General features: G+C 43.3%; 1 protein-coding gene and 1 pseudogene across 1 annotated transcript in view; both read right to left on the bottom strand.

The window, feature by feature from the left end:
• The window catches only part of LOC145402931 (uncharacterized), a 224,655-nt gene that overhangs the window by 159,020 nt on the left and 46,556 nt on the right, over window positions 1-19,079 (bottom strand). The window lies entirely within an intron of this gene.
• On the bottom strand, window positions 623-741 carry LOC145402983 (5S ribosomal RNA; annotated as a pseudogene).

Here is a 19,079-nt window from a genome sequence, read left to right as displayed (position 1 = left end):
GAAAAATATTTGGAAAAAAATATATATATAGATATCTAAATCTGGTTTAAACCGTTCAAAACTCAATAAATTACCTTTACTACGATATATAGATTATGGTAATTTTTGCATTTTATTGCGCGGTAAAGCGAAAGGAAAGAGATACAATTTTATTTTAGTCTTGGCTGCATATTTGCTTTGCAACCTTTTCCTTTGATTGGTCAGTGTAAATACACTTTTATGATAGGATGCTGGTTGTGGTGTTACTCTGAAGCTGAATAGTAATACTTTCTTGTAGCATGTTCAAAAAAGGAAAACAAAGAAAATAAAGTCAAAATGACGAATTGAAGTTAGGCAAAAACCAAAAATTTTACACCTTCCTGTAGTAAAATATTCGCCATGAATAAAGTGATAAAGAAACAAAGACATGAGTCTGACCAGCTGTGCAGTACCCACCACACACACAGCAACCATTCTGTGACATCGTGCTTGAGTCTCTTTGTTATGACACGTAAACATGATTTTTTTCATTCATTCATTACCAGACGCCATGTATCCCAGACGGGGTGGCCAATGGCTTAGAGTTAATTGTTTTACAGGGAGGGGCACTAATCCTCCACCAACCCCACTTGACACGTAGGGATGCCAACAGCATCTGATGTTCCCAGGCGGTCACCCATCCAAGTACTAACCAGACCCAACGTTGCTTAACTTCGCTGATCGGACGGGAAGCGGTGTACTCAACGTGGTATGATTTATGGTGAATATTTTACAGAAGTTTCTTAAAATGACGATTAAAAGCGTCATCAGAATCTCTGGGGTTGGATTTGAAATGACGATCAAAATCGTCATCGGAATCTCGAAGAGATAATACTGCATGGTCGCTTTCGCTGAATGGAGAGTGATACATTATACTGTACCGTCAATATCATTTTCTTGCCTAGTAAATATAAGACCTAGTACTGATGAATCATCAAGTCCTCTTTTTCTGGTGTTTTCCTTTACATGCTGTGGTAGGAAAAACTCCTGCACAAGATCCAGGAGCTTTTGATCTCAGCAGCTTTCATGGTTTCTTATATCTAGAGTATTCCAACTTATATTTACTGGACGATGTAGGGATGGATAGATTAAAATCTCCAATTAATATAATTCTTTCAGATTTCTCTTCCATTCTGTGTAGTACCGCTCTTAAACTCAGAATTGTACTCACTGACAGGTCTTCATAATTGCCTCTTCCTCAAATGTTTGTTTTGGGTGGAATGTACAAATATGCCACAATTACTCTCAGTTCTACTTGTTCTAACTAAGTTCTAACCTAACCTAACCTAACCATCACTTTACACTTCCCTACATTCACCTTTAAATTCCATTTCTTACACACTCTCCAAAACTCATCCACCAAGCCTTGCAGCTCCCCTTCATTTTCACTCAACAACACAGTATCATCTGCAAACAACAGTACAAGGAGTTTCCAAACACTACCCACTCTCACCAGGGCCACTCCAACATCCACTGCCCTACCTTGTACCTCTTTCATTACCCAATCCATGTACAGATTGAAGAACCATGGAGACATGACACATCCCTGTTTCAACCAAACCATTAAAGAGAAAAATTAACTCGGTTCACCAACCACACGCACTGCAGCCTTAGCACCATTGTACATACTCTTCACAGCATTCAACAACTTCCCATCTACTCCATATATTCTTAATACTTTCCACAATCCTTGTCTATCCACCCTGTCATATGTTTTCTCCAAATCCATGACAGCCACATACAACTTCTTTCCCTTATCTAGAAACTTTTCCACTATGGATCTAAGAATGAACATCTGATGTACACAACCTCTTCCCTTCCTAAAGCCCCCCTGTTCTTCTCCAACTAATTCCTCTGTTATTTCCCTAACTCTGTCAATAAGTATCCTACCATACACTTTTCCTATTACACTAAGAAGACAAATGCCCCTACGATTACCACATACTTCTTTTTCCCCTTTTCCTTTGTACAAGGGAATAGTTATACTTGACTTCCAATCCTCTGAGACTCTATCTTCCTCCCAGGCCAATCTGCACATCTTCCACATCCATTCTACTACTATCTCTCCCCCATGCTTTGGCATTTCACCACACACTCCATCAATTCCTGGGGCTTTCCCCAATTTGACTTTCTTCATTGCTTCATTTACCTGTGTTATTTTCTCTTCAATATTACTATTTTGGTCTATCAGACTGCTTGCTTGCCTGATTTTTTCCATATCATTTCTGAAATCATCCATAATTCTCTCATGGCTGACAACAATATATCCCACTTTACTAGCCTTTGTTCTCAGTGAATTTACCTCAGCTGATATTTCATCTACTGTTGTGGCTTTCCTGTTTAGTTCCATTATCAAGTCTTCATTTTTTCCTTCTGTTTGCGTAGCTCCTTCTTAATTTCATCGATTCCCATTTGAAAAGTTCTCTCTAGTCTATTTACAGTTCTTTTTCAACTAGCTTATTTTAAGTTCCCTTTTCAACCAAGTCTGGGTAGAAGTCTTCATCCTGTTTTCTACCTTTATCTCATCTCTTACAACCTTCTAAAAGCACCTTTCCAAAATAAGAATCCATCTTACAGAGAAGACCATCTCTACTTACAGTTGTTGCATCACTCTGTTGTCTACTCGCCTTGCGTTGTCTAGCTGACGTACGGAAACTCAGCACATTACTGGACACTGATTTAAAGATGTTTACTTACTTTTGGTTACACTTTTTTGCTATAACTTGTTTTATTATGTTGGATTATCACTTAAATTAGCCTAAACGAGCTTGACCCATAAACAGATACAACTTAGGTATCTCCAGAGTGGAGCTCAGTGATATACGTCCGACTCGTCTGCTGTGTGTGTGTGTGTGTGTGTGTGTGTGTGTGTGTTCTGGCAGGGAGGCACGTCAAAATATACTGTAGGTGGCATGGATCAAAATATGTCAATGATGTTATGATGCACGAACATGGATGAAAACATCTGAAAGTGGAATGTGACATTAAATATATTTATGCAAAAATCAAACACTTCCACTGCTGACAGTTACTGGAAAAAGTTGAATGGAGTTGTAAGGAAATGTCAGTGATTCTCAATAATATATGACTGAGAAAAAACAAAAGAAAGATATGGAAAGCTCTTGATCCTATCAACATACCTGTAGATATGTGAACTTAAGAAAGTAATTTTTAGGACAAATTAAACTGCAGATTCATGAAAGGTAAAGTACGGAAAAACAAATGAAGTGCACATGGATGAGAGTATGAAACAAGTGATAGGACTCTGGAAACTGTAGAGAGTACTTGTATATGACCTAGGTATAAAAACAACTAACTACAGTACCTGTATTGTATTATATCAATACAACAAAGTTAACCTCACGAAAAAGATGAAATAATGAGAACCAATTCTATTTTTATGCAGATCGTAGAAGCATCTTTAGAAAAGGGTGAAGCCAACTGAAGTAGCTTTATATGCAAGTTCAGATGGAGTGAGGGATTTGTGTAAACATGACAACAGATCCCTGTGAGAAAACCAGTAACTCCCATGTTTGTATTTTAATTTTGAAGTCTTCTTAAGGTTTTGTAGCTGTGTGAAACAGGAATATGAAGATGAACTTGCACTGAACACTCTCACTTTTTTCTTTTTTTTCCTGCCGACTTATTCTGTAACATCAGGTATGTTCACCTGCATCATGGAAGTGAGCTGTGGAGAGAAAGTGGGGGTTGTGACTGCTATGATGGGGTATCTGGTAAGACACGTGTATGGTTTCTAGTACCTACATCATTACAGCACCTTAGAAGAGAAACATCAATCCAATAACTTAGTTAAATACTTTAAGATTCCTTATTTCTTTCTACACTAGTGTAACCAAGCATTCTGAGCCCTGTAAAGGACCTGGTGTGTGGTATGGCTAAGGATAACAAAGTTTCCTCTTCTAAAACACAAAATGACAGATGAAGAGAAAAGGAGATGAAAAGTGTGTGAAAATGGAGTGGAAATGTGCAGGGTAGTGCATCAGGGGGCAGAGCTCACAAGATCTCAGATGGCTTTACATAATCAGCTCAGGGATAATGGAAAAGGCAATAGATGCTACCATAAATTGAGTGTTGCACAGAATGTCAGCATCTAGTGAACATGTTGACATATTTGAGTCCTGTACATACTACACCAGCACCTCAACATTTGTGGTGGATACGTTCTTTAAACCCTCCGGAATGTTGGATTTGCGGATCACTTGTTTGCTCTCCTATCTTTTCACAGTTGCTACACCCTAGGCAGGAGCTACTGAGTATAGACCACCAGGTCTTATCCCCCTTATACATATCATATGGCCTCCCACATAATGTCCAAACTTAAATTTGGCTTCTAAATCATTAAAAATAATAATACTGTAACAACAACAATAATAATGATAATAATGATAATAATAATAATATAAAGGAGCGTTGTGGTGTTGATGTGGATGTGATAGGAAGCGTTATGAGGAACACACTGAGGTGGTTTGGCCATGTGGAGAGGATGGAGGGTGAAAGACTGACGAAGAGAGTGTATGTGAGTGAGGTGGAGGGGGAAAGAGGGAGGGGGAGGCCGAGGATGAGATGGAGAGATGGGGTGGAGAGGTATATGAGAGAGGGGGGTGTGAGTTGGGAGCAGGGGAGTGAAATGGCGGGGGACAGGGCGACTTGGAAGCGATTTGTTTGTGGCCACCCCAAACGGGATTGAGGCGTCTGAGAATAGATAGATAGATAGAATAATAATAATAATAATAAAAATAATATAATAATCATCTTAACAATAATAATACTATAATAATAAACATTAAGTACTGTTAACCACAGGCTTAAAATCATGATATTACTGTTTTTAATCACTGTTGAGCTCATCGCCTCATATGAGGTGATATGCAGGTCATCCCTAGCTGTGCTATCACCTTACATGAGGCAATGGATCTCATCATCATCATCATCATCATTTTCGTTTAGCATGCTTCTCTTCCCAGTGCCGGGGTTGGATGTGAGTTGCCTCCATCTATTTCTGTCCTCCGCATCCTCTTCTCTCATATTTAAACGTGTCATATCTTCCGTAACCACTTGCCTCCAAGTTCTCTTTGGTCTTCCCACTGGTCTCCTTCCTTCTACTTCCAGGTCCACTGCCCTTCTCAAAATGATATCTTGTTCTCTTCTGCGCACAAGACCAAATCATCTCAATCTCAATCTCCGAATCCTATCCTCTATGCTCTCCACTCCATATCCTCTTCTCACCTCCTCATTTGACACTGTCTCTCCACTTAACTCTTGCCATATACCTCAGCATCCTGTGATCACAAGTCAACAGGAGCCTCTCCAAATTTGCTGTCAGTGCCCATGTCTCTGCAGCATACAGCAGCACAGGTCTGATGCAGGCATAATAGATCCTCACATGGTGAACCAGCGGTATCCCCTGGTTCACTACCAGACTGGCAAACTCTCTCCATTTTCTCCAGGCACTTGTGATCCTGGTCCTCACTTCTGCCTCTGCTCTGCCCTCACAGCTCATGGTGTCATCAAGGTAGCAAAACTGGTCTACCACCTCCAACACACCACCCTCTGCTGCTACCTCCTGTGGTCTCACTACTGGCCCTCTAACACATGCTGGGCACCTGAGCTCCCTCCAGCTCTCCTTACATTCCTGAATCCACAGCATCTGCCATGGCACCACTTTGAGCAACCTGAGCACCACACAAGAGTTGACACCTACTCTCCCTCCACACACTCCGCATGGATACCTTCCTCTCTGCTGTCTCACTGCAGGCTCCTTTCCTACCACCATCAACTTTGTCTTTGATCTGTTGACCTTCAGTCCTCTTGTTTCCATCTCTCTTCTCCACTCCTCAAACATCTCCACAACTCTTACCTCTGACTCCGCCGTCAACACCAGGTTACCCACATACATCAGCTGCTATATGCTATTACCTACCACACCTCTCGTCACCTCCCGCATCACTAGCACACTGCGCTATAATTTCAAGCACGAGGAAATGTCAGTGGTTTCGTGGGAACGTTGAGTCTCCCTCTATGCCATCAGAGCAACTGCCAAGCCCTGCCACACCGCAGTTGCCAAATACCCCATTTTTAGCAATTCAGATATGCAGGCCATCCCTGACTACGCTGATCGTCTCATATGAGGCAATGGGTTTCTGCGCCATAATTTCAAGCACAAGGAAGCATCAGTGATTTCCATGGGAATGTTGAGTTTCCCTCTATGCCATCAGTGCAGTTGCTAAGCCCTGCCACACAGCAGCTGCCAAATTATGCATACAGTATTTAGTAATTCAGTTCTCGTTTGCAGCCCAGCAATGGTGGACTCACACCTGACTTATCATGCGACTTATCGCCGCCCTCACACCCACCCAAGAGGTGGAAATTACAAAAAGATGAGGGTGATGAAGAGTCTGTGCTCAGAAACACTTGATCTGATGACAAAAAAGTCAACCTAATATTAACAAAAACAAAACATCCGAAAACAATGACTCAGTGAAGGTAACCAGGCTGATAAGAATTAGAACGGCGAGGACGAAAAACTAAAGGGATATAAAACACTGTTTGTAATGTCAACTGAAAGAAATATATACAGTACACTTCATGTCTGAAAGGACCCACGTTTAAACAAGGGGAAAAAGAAGGATATATTTAATTCTCCAGTCTGAAAAGTCAACCAAACAGCACAGTTCTATTAATGTCCTCACTGTAATGAGGTTTAATACTGCAACAGAGTTAACAGTTTCATCTATCTATCTATCTATTGCCAGACGCCTTAATCCCGTAAGGGGTGGCCACAAACAGATCCCTTCCATGTTGTTATGTCCCCCACCATTTCACTGCCCTGCTCCCAGCTCACACCCCCCCTCTCTCATATACCCATATACCTCTCCACTATATCCCTTCATCTCATCCTTGGCCTCCCCGTTCCTTTCCCCCCCTCCACCCCACTCACATATATTCTCCTCGTCAGTCTCTCACTCTCCAGTCTCTCTACATGGCCAAACCACCTTACTGTGTTTCTCCTAAGACTTCCTATCACATCCACATCCACAACACAATGCTCCTTCGCTTCCTTATTTGTCAGTCTGTCTCTCCATGTGACTCCACATGCTCCTCTCAAATAACTCATTTCCACTGCTCTCAATCTTGACTTCTGTCCTAAGATCAAAGCTTCACTTCCATGCATTAGAGTTGGTATCACAATACTGTCATGTAGTAGCTTTTTCACTCCCATGGTCACTTCCCTGTTTCTTATCACTGCTTTCAAGGTACCAGCAACCTTTCTTCCCTGCTGAACCCTTTCAAGCACTTCATCCTCTAAACTTCCATCCTTACTCATCACACTACCCAAAGCTTAAACGCACTCACATTTTCCATTTCCTCCCCATTCAATCTCACTGTACATTCAGTGACTTCACTTCTCTCAAAGACCATAACTTTACTTTACCCTACATTCACCTTCAGATTCTGTTTCTCACACACTCCCAAACTCATCCACCAAGACTTGTAGCGCCCCTTCATCTTCACTTAACAACACAGTATCATCTGCAAATAACAGTACAAGGAGTTTCAAATACTGCCCTCTCTCACTAGGGTTGCTCCAACATCCACTGTCCTACCTTGTATCTCTTTTATTACCCCATCCATATACAGACTGAACAACCATGGAGACATGACACATCCTTGTTTCAATCCTTCAAATAGAAATATTCACTCAGTTCACTATCCACACACACTGCAGCCTTAGCACCCTCATACATACTCTTCATGGCCTTCAACAACTTCCCATCTACTCCATATATCCTTAATACTTTCCACAATCCTTGTCTATCAACCTGTCATATGCTTTCTCCAAATCCATGAAGGTTGCATACAACTTCTTTCCCTTCTCTACAAACTTTTCATAAGTTTACATTTATAATACAGTACTTGTTCTCAACAGAACAAATGAATCTGCATTTATTCTACTGCGCCATCATCAAAGCAGCGATGAAGTGTTTACATGATCGTGGCAATAATATAAACGTGTTGATACTGGGAAAAATGTCAACACGTGGGAACATTTACTCAGCTGTGCGTCATCAGGCCTGATGTGTACGTACAGCTATGAGCAAAATTTCTATTTCACGACCAGCTGGGCATAAGGCTGATGTTATGTAGCTAAATATTTTTGTCACAGCAATAAGACTTACAAGAGATTGTATAAGAACACAAAATACTGTACTCCGCTGTTTGGGAAGAAATTAAGAAATATGGAAGACAGTGCTCCATGCTGGGAGAAAACTGTGGGTTAACTTTTGCTTGTGGCTGTAAACAAGCATGCTAGGTTTCCAATTGTCACATTTTCATATATACACAGGTACAAAATGCAAGTGTGTGTATGTGTGGTCATTGGCTGTGGTCAATGTTGCTCCACTGACTGCTATGCACATATCTGTGCAACATCATCTCTCATGTCAGGACCATAGTGCAACATGTTAATGAAAGAGCAGAGAGAGGCAGAGAAAGGTACACTGAAATGGTCTGGGCTTGTGGAAAGGATGGGGGATGATTACTGGGTGCAGAAAGTGTGAAGTGTTAATGGTAGGGGTAGCGTTGCGAGAGGCAGACTGAAAAAGACCTGGGACGAGGTCGTTGAGTGTGACCTCAGGGATAAGGGACTGAATAGGGAAGCATCCAGAGAATGAGCAGCATGGAGAGCCGCGATTAGGTGACCAAGGCTGACACATGCAGGCATGTTGAAGCCTTCAAAAGCAAACAAACAAAAGGGTGTGTCTGTGTTTTATGAACATGTTTAGTGACACTGCAATGCAGGACTGGCTCCCTCACTCATTCAACTAATACAGTTTCAATGACTAATACACAAATTGAAGCAACAATGACCACAACCAATGACCACACATACACATTTGAATCACTGTAAAGAATGTGCATACATAGATATTCTCAACATGACTCATTCACATTACAGTGCAGCCTCGTTATATGACGCCTCATTATGTCATAAGTCACTATAATGATAATTAAAAAGTTATACCCTGTCTCAACCCAACGTTACAAAATAATTGAGATTTGCTACAACAATTTTATGACCGCCATCTCCGAGAATTTCGTGCAAACACGATGATGCACGCAAGCCAAAATGGCCGCCCAGTGTTTGGATTGACAATGATCATTGTCTTTCATTTCAATTTGTGCATGGAATGCCACCAAAGAAGAGAACGGATGAGGAATTTGGAAAGAATCTGAGTGTAAAGTGGAGGGAATGTTAGAAAATGTTCTGGAAGGAGGTAAAGAGTTAGATAGGGTGATGAAGTTAGTAGGGAGTGAAAGATAAAAATGGTTGACTGATAGTGGAGAAGGGAGGATAAGTGAGTAGTTGGAGAGAACACTTTCACAAACTGTGAAACATAGAGAAAGAAAGTAATGCAAGTATAAGTGGCTGGAGAACGGCTGGGAGAAGGAGAGTGGCAAGAAGGGAGGAAGAGATCAGTAGGACGAAAGTAGTGGAAGCCATGAAGAAGTCAAAATGGGAAAAATCCCATGAATTGATGAAGTGTGTGATGAAATGCTGAAGCATGAGGGAGAGATAGTAGTAGAATGGATGTGGAAGATGTGGATTGGCCTGGGAGGAAGGTAAAGTCCCAGATGATTGGAAGTCAGGTATAATTATTCTCCTGTACAATGGAAAAGGGGTAAAAGAGGTGTGTGGTAATCACAGGGGCATTTGTCTTCTTAGTGTAGTGGGAAAAGTATATGGTAGGATACTTACTGAGAGCTGGGGAAATAACAGAGGAATTAGTTGGAGAAGAACAAGGAGGTTTTATGAAGGGATGAGGTTGTGTAGATCAGATATTCATCTGTAAGTCTTTAGTGGAAAAGTTTCTAGAGAAAGGATTTGGAGAAAGCATAAGACAGGGTTGACAGACAAGGAGTGTGGAAAATACTAAGAATACATGGAGTAAATGGAGAATTGCTGAATGTCGTGAAGAGAATGTTTAACGGTGATATGGATGCAGTGCATGTGGATAGTGAACTGAGTGAATTTTTCTATCTGAAATAACAATTGAAAAAGGGATGTCATCATTCCATGGTTGTTCAATCTGTATATGGATGGGGGTTATAAGAGATACAAGGTAAAGCAGTGGATGTTGGAGCACCCTTCATGAGTGAGGGCAGCGTTTGGAAACTTCCTGTACTGTTGTTTGCAGTGAAGACAAAGGTGAACTGCAAGGCTTGGTGAATGAGTCTGGGAAAGTGTGCAAGAAACAGAACCTAAAGGTGAATGTTGGGAGAGTAAAGTTATTGTCTTTGAGAGAAATGAAGTCACTGAATCCACAGTGAGGTTGGATGATAAGGAAATGGAAAACATGAGTGCGTTCAAGTGCTTCGGTAGTGTGATGAGTAAGGGTGGAAGTTTGGGGGATGAAGTGCTTGAAAGGGTACAACAAGGAAGAAAGGTGGCCGGTTCTTTGAAAGCAGCGACAGTGATAAGAAATACGGAAGTGAGCATGAGAGTATTGTGATATCAACTCTAACATATGGAAAGGAAGCTTGGACCTTGTTGAAAGAGTTGAAAGTCAGGAGTGTGAACAATGGAAATAAGTTATCTGAGGGGAGCATGTGGGGTTGCATGAAGAAACAGACTGATAAACAAGGAAGTGAAGGAGCATTGTGGTGTGGATGTGGATGTGACAGAAAGCATTAGGAGAAATACACTGACAAGGTTTGAACATGTGGAGAAGATGAAGAGCTAGGGACTAACAAGGAGAGAGTATGTGAGTGAAGTGGAGGGAGGAAGAGGGAGGGGGAGGCCGAGGATGAGATGGAGGGATAGAATGGACAGGTATATGACAGAGGGGTGTATGAGCTGGGGAAAGGACAGTGAGATATCAGTGGACAGGACGACATGAAGGCGATTTGTTTGTGGCCACCCCTTACAGGCTTAAGATATCTAGAACAGATAGACAGTACAGTATATCATATAGTGTATATAAATATTATATAAATAAATATACAGTAGATGCTCAATTTAGTGTACACCAATTCAGCGGAAGACTGAGATATTGGAAGAATTTTTTCCCATTGTTTTGCTGCCTACTTCTTCCTTAGCCTTTATCATTCTTTTTCTGTGCCTGCCCTCCTCACTTCCTGTTTCTCCTATCTTTCCTGTCACTTCTTATTACTTTTCTTTCCTTTACAGGTGGCTTTACATTGAGTGACAAGCCAAATGGTTTCCTGTAAGCCAAGAAACCATTTACAATACTGGGTGGGAACCTTATAACCAAACCACACGTGCTCCCTACATGTCAACAAGTGAGTTGGTGGAGAGTTAGTGCCCCTCCCCATAAAATAAATAACTCAAAGTCAAAAGGTCACCCCTTACGGGATTATGGCGTCCAGCAATAGAAAGATAGATAGTTTTTCTTCCCCATTTAAAGGAAAAATTTTTTAAAACTGCGTATAATTTCATAACGTAAAGTCTATTCCAAAAACTACTTAATTTCTGGAAAAAGTTCTGTATATCAAGTGCATCATCAAGCCCATAGCAGACTGCTCCCCTGGCCGGTGGTGAATGGTGTTGCCACACGTCCCCGTCAACCTGCCTGGGTTGCGGTAACGGCGGGGACTCGGTGACATCGTGCAGCCCATACAGTACAGCATTCACATGATCACCTTACTGTTAGCAATAATTTTGCATGTGTGTGGCTCTGCCTTGGTATTGCGGCCTTATTTGTGTTTTTCTTCAGTGAACCAAAGCTATTGTGCACCATGCCTAAGGTTCATGAAAAGAAGGAGAGGATGAGGCTTTCTCTTGCCCAGAAATTGGAAATGACTGAGAAGATGGAATGTGGAGGTAGCCCAGGAGCGGTGATGAAGGAGTATGAGGTAAAGAAAACCCAAGTGTATGACCTAAGCAAACACCTGGACGACATCAAGAAATTGAAATTGCAACCAGATGTGGGTGCTAGTGGTAGCAAAAAATCTAAAATGTTGGAAAGGAAAGTAATCCCTCTAATATCCGAACATCCCCCACTAACCGGGGGGGGGGGATTTCCCACCCGTAATTTGAACTTGACGCACGCCGCACGGGACAGCTTTGTTGTGGCGCGTCATTCCTCCGACGTTCGATACAGCGCCCCTGCATCCTCCCCACTTTCCGCCTGTCTCTCGCCGCGAGTGCACGCTCGTCGTCATGGCAGCCCACGCGCTCGCTTTTGCGGTGGTTCCTTACCTGCTGCAGGCACTCCTGCTGCTCTCGTGCCCCTTATTAGTGTGTGTGATGATGGCCCCGCCGCCTGAGAAGAGGAAGAGTGGTGTTGACTCTGGAGAAGAAATGGGAGATATTGGAGAAAGTAGATACGGGGTGGTCTTCTTCCCGCATCCTCCGCGAGTTCAACCTGGCCCAATCTACTTTGTTCAAAATCAAGAGATCCCGAGACAAACTCATGCAGTACACGGCTGACTTCTCGTCGAGAAACAAACGCAACATGGAGAGGAAGGTGATGTTTACTCCCAAGTTTGTTTGCTGAAGTCGACCGCTCCACGTTGATTTGGTATCGACAGCAACGTGCTGCTGGTGTGAGGGTATGTGGTACGGAGCTGAAGGCTGCTGCTGAGAAGTTCGCCAGGCTTCACAACGCCCTTGACTTCAAGGCATCCGAGGGTTGGCTCTTCACGCTCAAGTTACGGCATGGCCTTACCAACCGTAAAACTCATGGTGAAGCTTTGGACGCTAACGAGGATGGAGTAGAGGAGTTTCGGCACAAGGTGAAGGGCTTGATCGACAGGGAGGGCCTCATTCTCGGTCGAGTCTACAATGCTGATGAAACTGGTTTATTCTATCGCTCTTTGCCAACGAACACTCTAACCGAGGAGACGGAGAAGCTTGTACCTGGCTGCAAGCTCTCCAAGCAACGGATATCTGCTTTGTGTTGTGCCAATGCTAACGGCATGCACCGGCTCAAGCCTGTTATTGTTGGCCGTGCAAAGCAGCCTCGGTGCCTTCGCGGGGTGATGGATGTCCTTCCTGTTGTCTGGTACCATTCTTTGAAGGCATGGTTTACCCAGATCTTCAAAGACTGGTTCCACCGTCACTTCGTCAAGGAGGTCATACATTACCAGACAATGACACTGGGAATCCCGCGCGACCAGGTAAAGGCCCTCCTTCTCCTCGACAATGCACCTGCCCACCCGTGCGACAAGGAGTTGGTGGCTGAGAATGGCCGGATTAGGTGCATGTTTCTGCCACCTAATACGACTGCTCTTATCCAACCAATGGACCAAGAAGTGATCGTGGCAACAAAGTGCCTATACCGAAGGAAGTTCCTGGACGAGGTGATGGTTGTTCTCGAGGCCGAGGACGAGCGCAGGGAGGGACGGGACACGTGAGGCCAGCGGACTTTGGAAAACCTTCGCCGCTACAACATCAAGTCTGCAATCTACAACTGGGCCAGTGCATGGAAGGAAGTCCCTGTCAAGACTAGAAAATGGTTGGTCTCGTCTGCTTCTCGGAATAGATGTGGAGTAGGTATCCTAGGTTTTGACATGGATGACTTCCATGCACGTCTACGTACGCATGGCGATGATGTTGATGTGGACGATGTGCGTGAGTGGTTGGATGACGACGAGGGCGATCCTGGGTATCAGACATTGTCTGATATCGAGATCGCATCTTCAGTTGCAGGTGTCAGTACCCAGCTTGAAGATTCCGACGAGGACGGCAACGATGATCCGGACTCCTCTCAGCATAACACTACTCCAGCCAACCCCAAGCTAAGCGCACTCCGGGAACACCTAGAGTTCATTCTCGACTACCTGGAACACCCGGACTGCAACAGGGAGATGGGTCCCTTGAGACTTGTGGAGGAAGTGTGTGCTTTCAGGCAGCGCATCATCAATCGTCAGAATCGTCGTTCCTTGCGTCAATCAACGATTGACAGTTTTTTCAGGCCCGTGACCCCCGCTGTACCCAGCCCTGGCTCCACTCCGTTGCCTCCCCAAGACAGGCCCTCATGCTCCAAGCCACAGCCCAGCACATCAGCCACGGTGGAGTCACTGTTCGACGTGAGTTTGCGTCTATCTTCAGAGTCGTCTGCAGTGGGTACGCCATCACCACGACCCAGCGACGCACCCCTAGGTCACCTGCCAGTGATACTCTCGGACTCTGACAGTGATTAAACAGCAAGAACTTCTCCACCAGACCACACGGGAATTTAAAGTGCTGTGCAGTGAAAAAAACAGTGAGTTGTGTTAAGGATTTACAGTTGTGAATGAAAAGACAATTTTTGAACTAAATTTAACATAAATAGACTTGTTTGTTTTTGCTTTAGAAAATGGTTAGAAGAGTGGGAAAAGTTAAAGTCCTGAGTGCAACACTTAGTAAGTTACAATGGAGCATAAGTTAGACGAGTGCGAATTGTGAAGAGAACGGACTTCTGAGTGCAATTGACTAAGTTCAGTGCAAGACTTCATGAACAGTGTACTGCAAGTGCTTCAGGAAATCCTTCCTACTGTCAGAGTCCGAGAGGAGGCGGTTATTCATCGAGATGGCCATGGACTTGCTGTAAGTAGGCAGAATGTTTCATACTTTACTTTTTTCCATACTATACTCACCTCAAACACCTCATTTCACTCTTTAATGTCCTTAATTGATGTGAATAGGGTGTTAGGAGCTACGTATGTGCAGCAGGAAGGTGTTTTTCTGAGTTACGCTAGGTTAGGGTCCATAAGTACTAGTCCAGGAGCCAGTAACCAGAATGTTGAATATTGTATGAACCTACCTCAAAAACCTCATTTTATGCTTCTTTTGCATTTATTTCTGTCTTTTATGTGCGTTATTGGTGTGATTTGGGTCTTAAATAGGTGCTATGCATGTCCAGAGGGAGTTATATAGGTGTTTCTCTGAGTTAGGGTCCATAAGTACAAGTCCATAAGCTGGGGCCCAATATACGGACAGGACCACTATCCGGACCTGCCTATGGCTCTATTACGTCAGATATTGGAGGGATTACTGTATATGAAATAACTGAAGTATGAAAAATTACATGAAGCAGTGTACAGCTGGTACAAACAAGAAAGAGCCCAGGGCGTACCTGTGAGTGGGCCTGAGATAGGGAGTTCTGCACTGAGGTTTGCAGAGACTCTCAGAATTGAGGACTTTTTGGCTTGTGATGGGGGTATAACATGATTTAGAAGGTGACATGACATTACACACTGAAAAATTGTGGGTGAGAGGTGCAGTGCTGAAAGCGTTCAGCCTTTCATGAAGGAAGGAAAGAAAATAAAAAAGAAGACAGGCCTTCATGACTGGCAAATTTATAATGCAGATGAAACACGTCTTTTTTGGGAAGCCCTACCCAATACCACATATGCAAAGAAAAGACAGTCCAGTGTGCCAGGCCACATGCATAGCAAATCGCGGGTGTCTGTGCTGTTGTGCGCAAATGCTGATGTTTCGCACCTACTGAGGAAAATGGTGGTGGGCAATGCAACCACATGCAAAGAAGCCTCTCATGAATAGTTTGCCTGAGGACTATGACAGCAATACCAAGGCTTGGTTCACTGGCAGGAAAACCAAGTCTTCATTTTTTGACTACTTTGTGCCCTCAGTCAAGGGATACCAGATGAGGGAGCACAATGTGCAGCCAGGTGAGGTTAGGGCTCCGTTGCTGCTGGACAAGGCACCAGTCCATCCCTCAGAGGAGGTGTTGACCACCCATGATGGGAAAATCAAGGACATGTTCCTTCCTGCCAACACAACTTCCATCCTGCAGCCCATGAACCAGAGGATAATATACACATAAAATGCCACCACAGGAGGCTGATGCTGGACAACATTTTGGTGGTAATATTGGAGCCAGAGGAAGAAGAGGATACCAGAGGGCAGCACAGTGTTGAGGCATGGAAGAAGAACAACATGCATGACACTGTGCAGAACATCTGAAAGGCATTGGACCACGTGGTCACCAAGACTCTTATTCATGGGTGGAATGCGATATTCAGCGCGGGGGAGCACATGCAGCAGCAACAGGAGGAGGCAGCAGATTCTGAGGGCTGCAGAGGAGTGCAGGGAGGTCTTTCACCAAGCAGGCGAGGATGAAGTGGGCATGGAGGACATCCATGAATGGATGGACATGGATGCTGGTGACCCTGACTACCACATCCAGTCTGAAGAGGAAACTGTGGCAGAAGTGACTGCAGAGGAGGCACCGGCTGAGAAGGAAGTCAGGAGTCTACCAACAAGGTCAGACTGTCTCAAGTCGGGGATAGTGTTGACACACTTTTGGATTTCATCATCGACAGCAATCATGAGGATCTGCAAATGTTTTACCTTCGCCTGAAGAAGGTGGGGACAAGAATTAGGAAGGTCCAGAGGAAGATGTATGCCCCTATGCAGACCATGATCGACGATTCTTTCAAGCCACCACTACTGTACCACATAAACCTACGGACAGGAAGGACAGTTGCATATCAGACATTTCCTTGCCATCCACCTCTAGCCTCTCCTCAACCGAATCTGATGTCTCTCTGCCCTCAACCTCAGCCCAAGGGACACCCACACCATCACCAACACCATCCCTGATGCTCCCCAGCCCCTCTGTCACCCCAGTACCACCTTTGGGGCTAATGAAACATAACTCTGGCAGTGACTAAACCACCCCCAGTCCTGACACAGGTTTGGGGGGGCCAGTATGGCTAACAGTGTCAGGCATATTTCTGAAACAAGTGGAGAACCCCAACTTTCAGAGGTAAGCCTTACTGTATTTTACTATCCCTATTTACTATACTACATTTTTTTTTTTAATAACAGAACAGAGGAAGGAAAAAAAAATGAAAAAAAATAATAATAATAATACACCAGACTACTGACATCCTCCATTCATAAAAAATTCTGTAACAGTTGGATTGAACAGCTGTAGGGTGGAGTTTGTGGGGAAACAACTCCTGGGAAGCTCCAACAACTCCAGAGAGATAGAGTTCAGGAAATAAAAGAATCCTGATAGGCAGAAGTTATGCAATATGGCAGTGTGACATTCCTGTCATGAATGCTACCAGATGCCCGTGTAGCACGAGGGAAGGCATGGAGAGGTGGCACAATGGACGCAACTTTGTCTGAGCATTTGCCATAAAAGTATCTGTAAAATAATGCAAGGAAGGCAACATTTCTTCTTACTTGTAGGGGGGGTAGTTTATTTGCAACAGCAGGGTTATTAATAATTCTAACAACTTGTTCTGAATTCTGTCTAGTTGTTTTAGTGTAACCTCTCCACATCCATTACACACAGGTGAGCAATATTCTAGCTGAGAGTGCATATGGCTCTTACAAATTATAGCTAACTGCTCATCAATGAAGAAGTTATGGACTCTGTACACTAATCCAAGTTTCTTTGAGGCAGTTTTAGTAAGTGATCTGACATGAGAGGTCCAGCCGAGGGCATTGTTGAGTGAAACATTGAGAATTTCAATACTTTTGGATATGGGGTTATTAGCAGCACTGAAGGTAATACACGAATCTGGCAATATGTCTAATAGTAAATTGCATATATTTGGTTTTACTGGCATTAAACGAGACATGGTTATTTTGTCCCCATTCAGCGATCTTAGATAAGTTTTGATTTACGGAGATGGCTGCAATGCGTTGAGAGTTAGAGATATTAATGTATTTGGTACACTTCTATCCTCACCTTATTCTATATGTGTGTGTACTTATTACTAAGTCTGTACATGTATTGTATGTATCACTGTTAACATGTACATAAAAATACATTGAAATGTGGGTATTAATTATGGGTTCAGACTGCTGTGTGCAGAACTGAGAGTTCGCACAGTTTGCTAAGTTTGGGTTCACATTGTCAGGAACTCAGCCTGACTGCTGGCTTCAAGGACTGAGCAGAAAGTTCCTCAAAATTCCGGAAAAATTTCCTTTATATTGAACCTTGATTATGGAACTTGACTTAGTGGAAAATTCGAGAAAACGGAATTGAGGTTGGCTGCATTAGTTCGTTAACTCGAGCATCTATTGTATGTGTGTGTGTGGAAAGAGAGAGAGAGAGAGAGAAGCATGTCCGGAAAGTGGGCCCCTGCCTGCTGGACTGGTACTTATAGACTCTAACCCAGCCCAACTTTGAAAGCCACCTAAGTAACTCCCTACTGGATATGCATAGCATCTATTTAAACCTATTTAAGACCCTATTCACACCAATAATGGACATAAAGCATGAAATAAATGAAAAGGAACTAGAGAATGAGGAATTAGAAGTGTGTATGGAAAATACTCAGCAGTGCACAGGGTACTTACAGCACGTCTGTGGCCGCCTCCTCTAAGGCTCTGGTAGTGGTGAAAAAGCTCTTGAAGCACGTACAGTAATCCAGTGTTGTGCCACATATAATTCTTTGCACCATGAGTTATAATTGTTTAACACTGCACATTCTGTTCTTAACTGTGCCAAGCCAATTTCAACTGCCAGTTTGCACTCCACAGGTAATCCTTTGCACTCTAAATTCTAATTTCTTAACACTGCACAACACTGTAAATTCCCGTGTGGTCTACTGGCAAGGTATTGCAGTTTATTCACTGATTATTCACAAAAAACAAGCATGTGTGGCTTCCACTGCGATAAGCATCTACTCACAATCGAAGTTAGGCAGTAACTGTTGGTGGTGACGGGGAAACTGAGTTGCCAAATTGCAATGGCCACAATACCAAACTCCTCAATTTTCAAAGCCAAATTTAACTGGTCTTTGGTTCCTTCTTCCTTGCATTAAAAACAATTCTGGCAGAGCTCTTCCACCCCTTTTATGTCTGGTTCTGTAATGGAAGAGTTAACTGATATTCCTAGTCCTTCATGTAATCAACAGTTCAGCTCTGGAACTCTCTTTCTCTGTCTATACTTCCTTCCGCCTATGTCCTCCAGTCTTTTAGATGCAGTGTGTCCAACCACCATACCAGTAGGCACCCATCCATACACAGTGGATTTAGACATTTATGCAGAAGTCCTTATGTACACTATGATTTGTCCACAGTTTGGCCATGTGGAGAGGATGGAGGGTGA

Source organism: Coenobita brevimanus, chromosome 59 (assembly GCF_032717465.1).
Source record: "Coenobita brevimanus isolate Jiangsu-jjx chromosome 59, ASM3271746v2, whole genome shotgun sequence".
In the NCBI taxonomy this organism is placed as follows: Eukaryota; Metazoa; Arthropoda; class Malacostraca; order Decapoda; family Coenobitidae; genus Coenobita; species Coenobita brevimanus.
The sequence above is the reverse complement of the archived record's forward strand: the minus strand, read 5'-3'. Positions and strand labels throughout refer to the sequence as shown.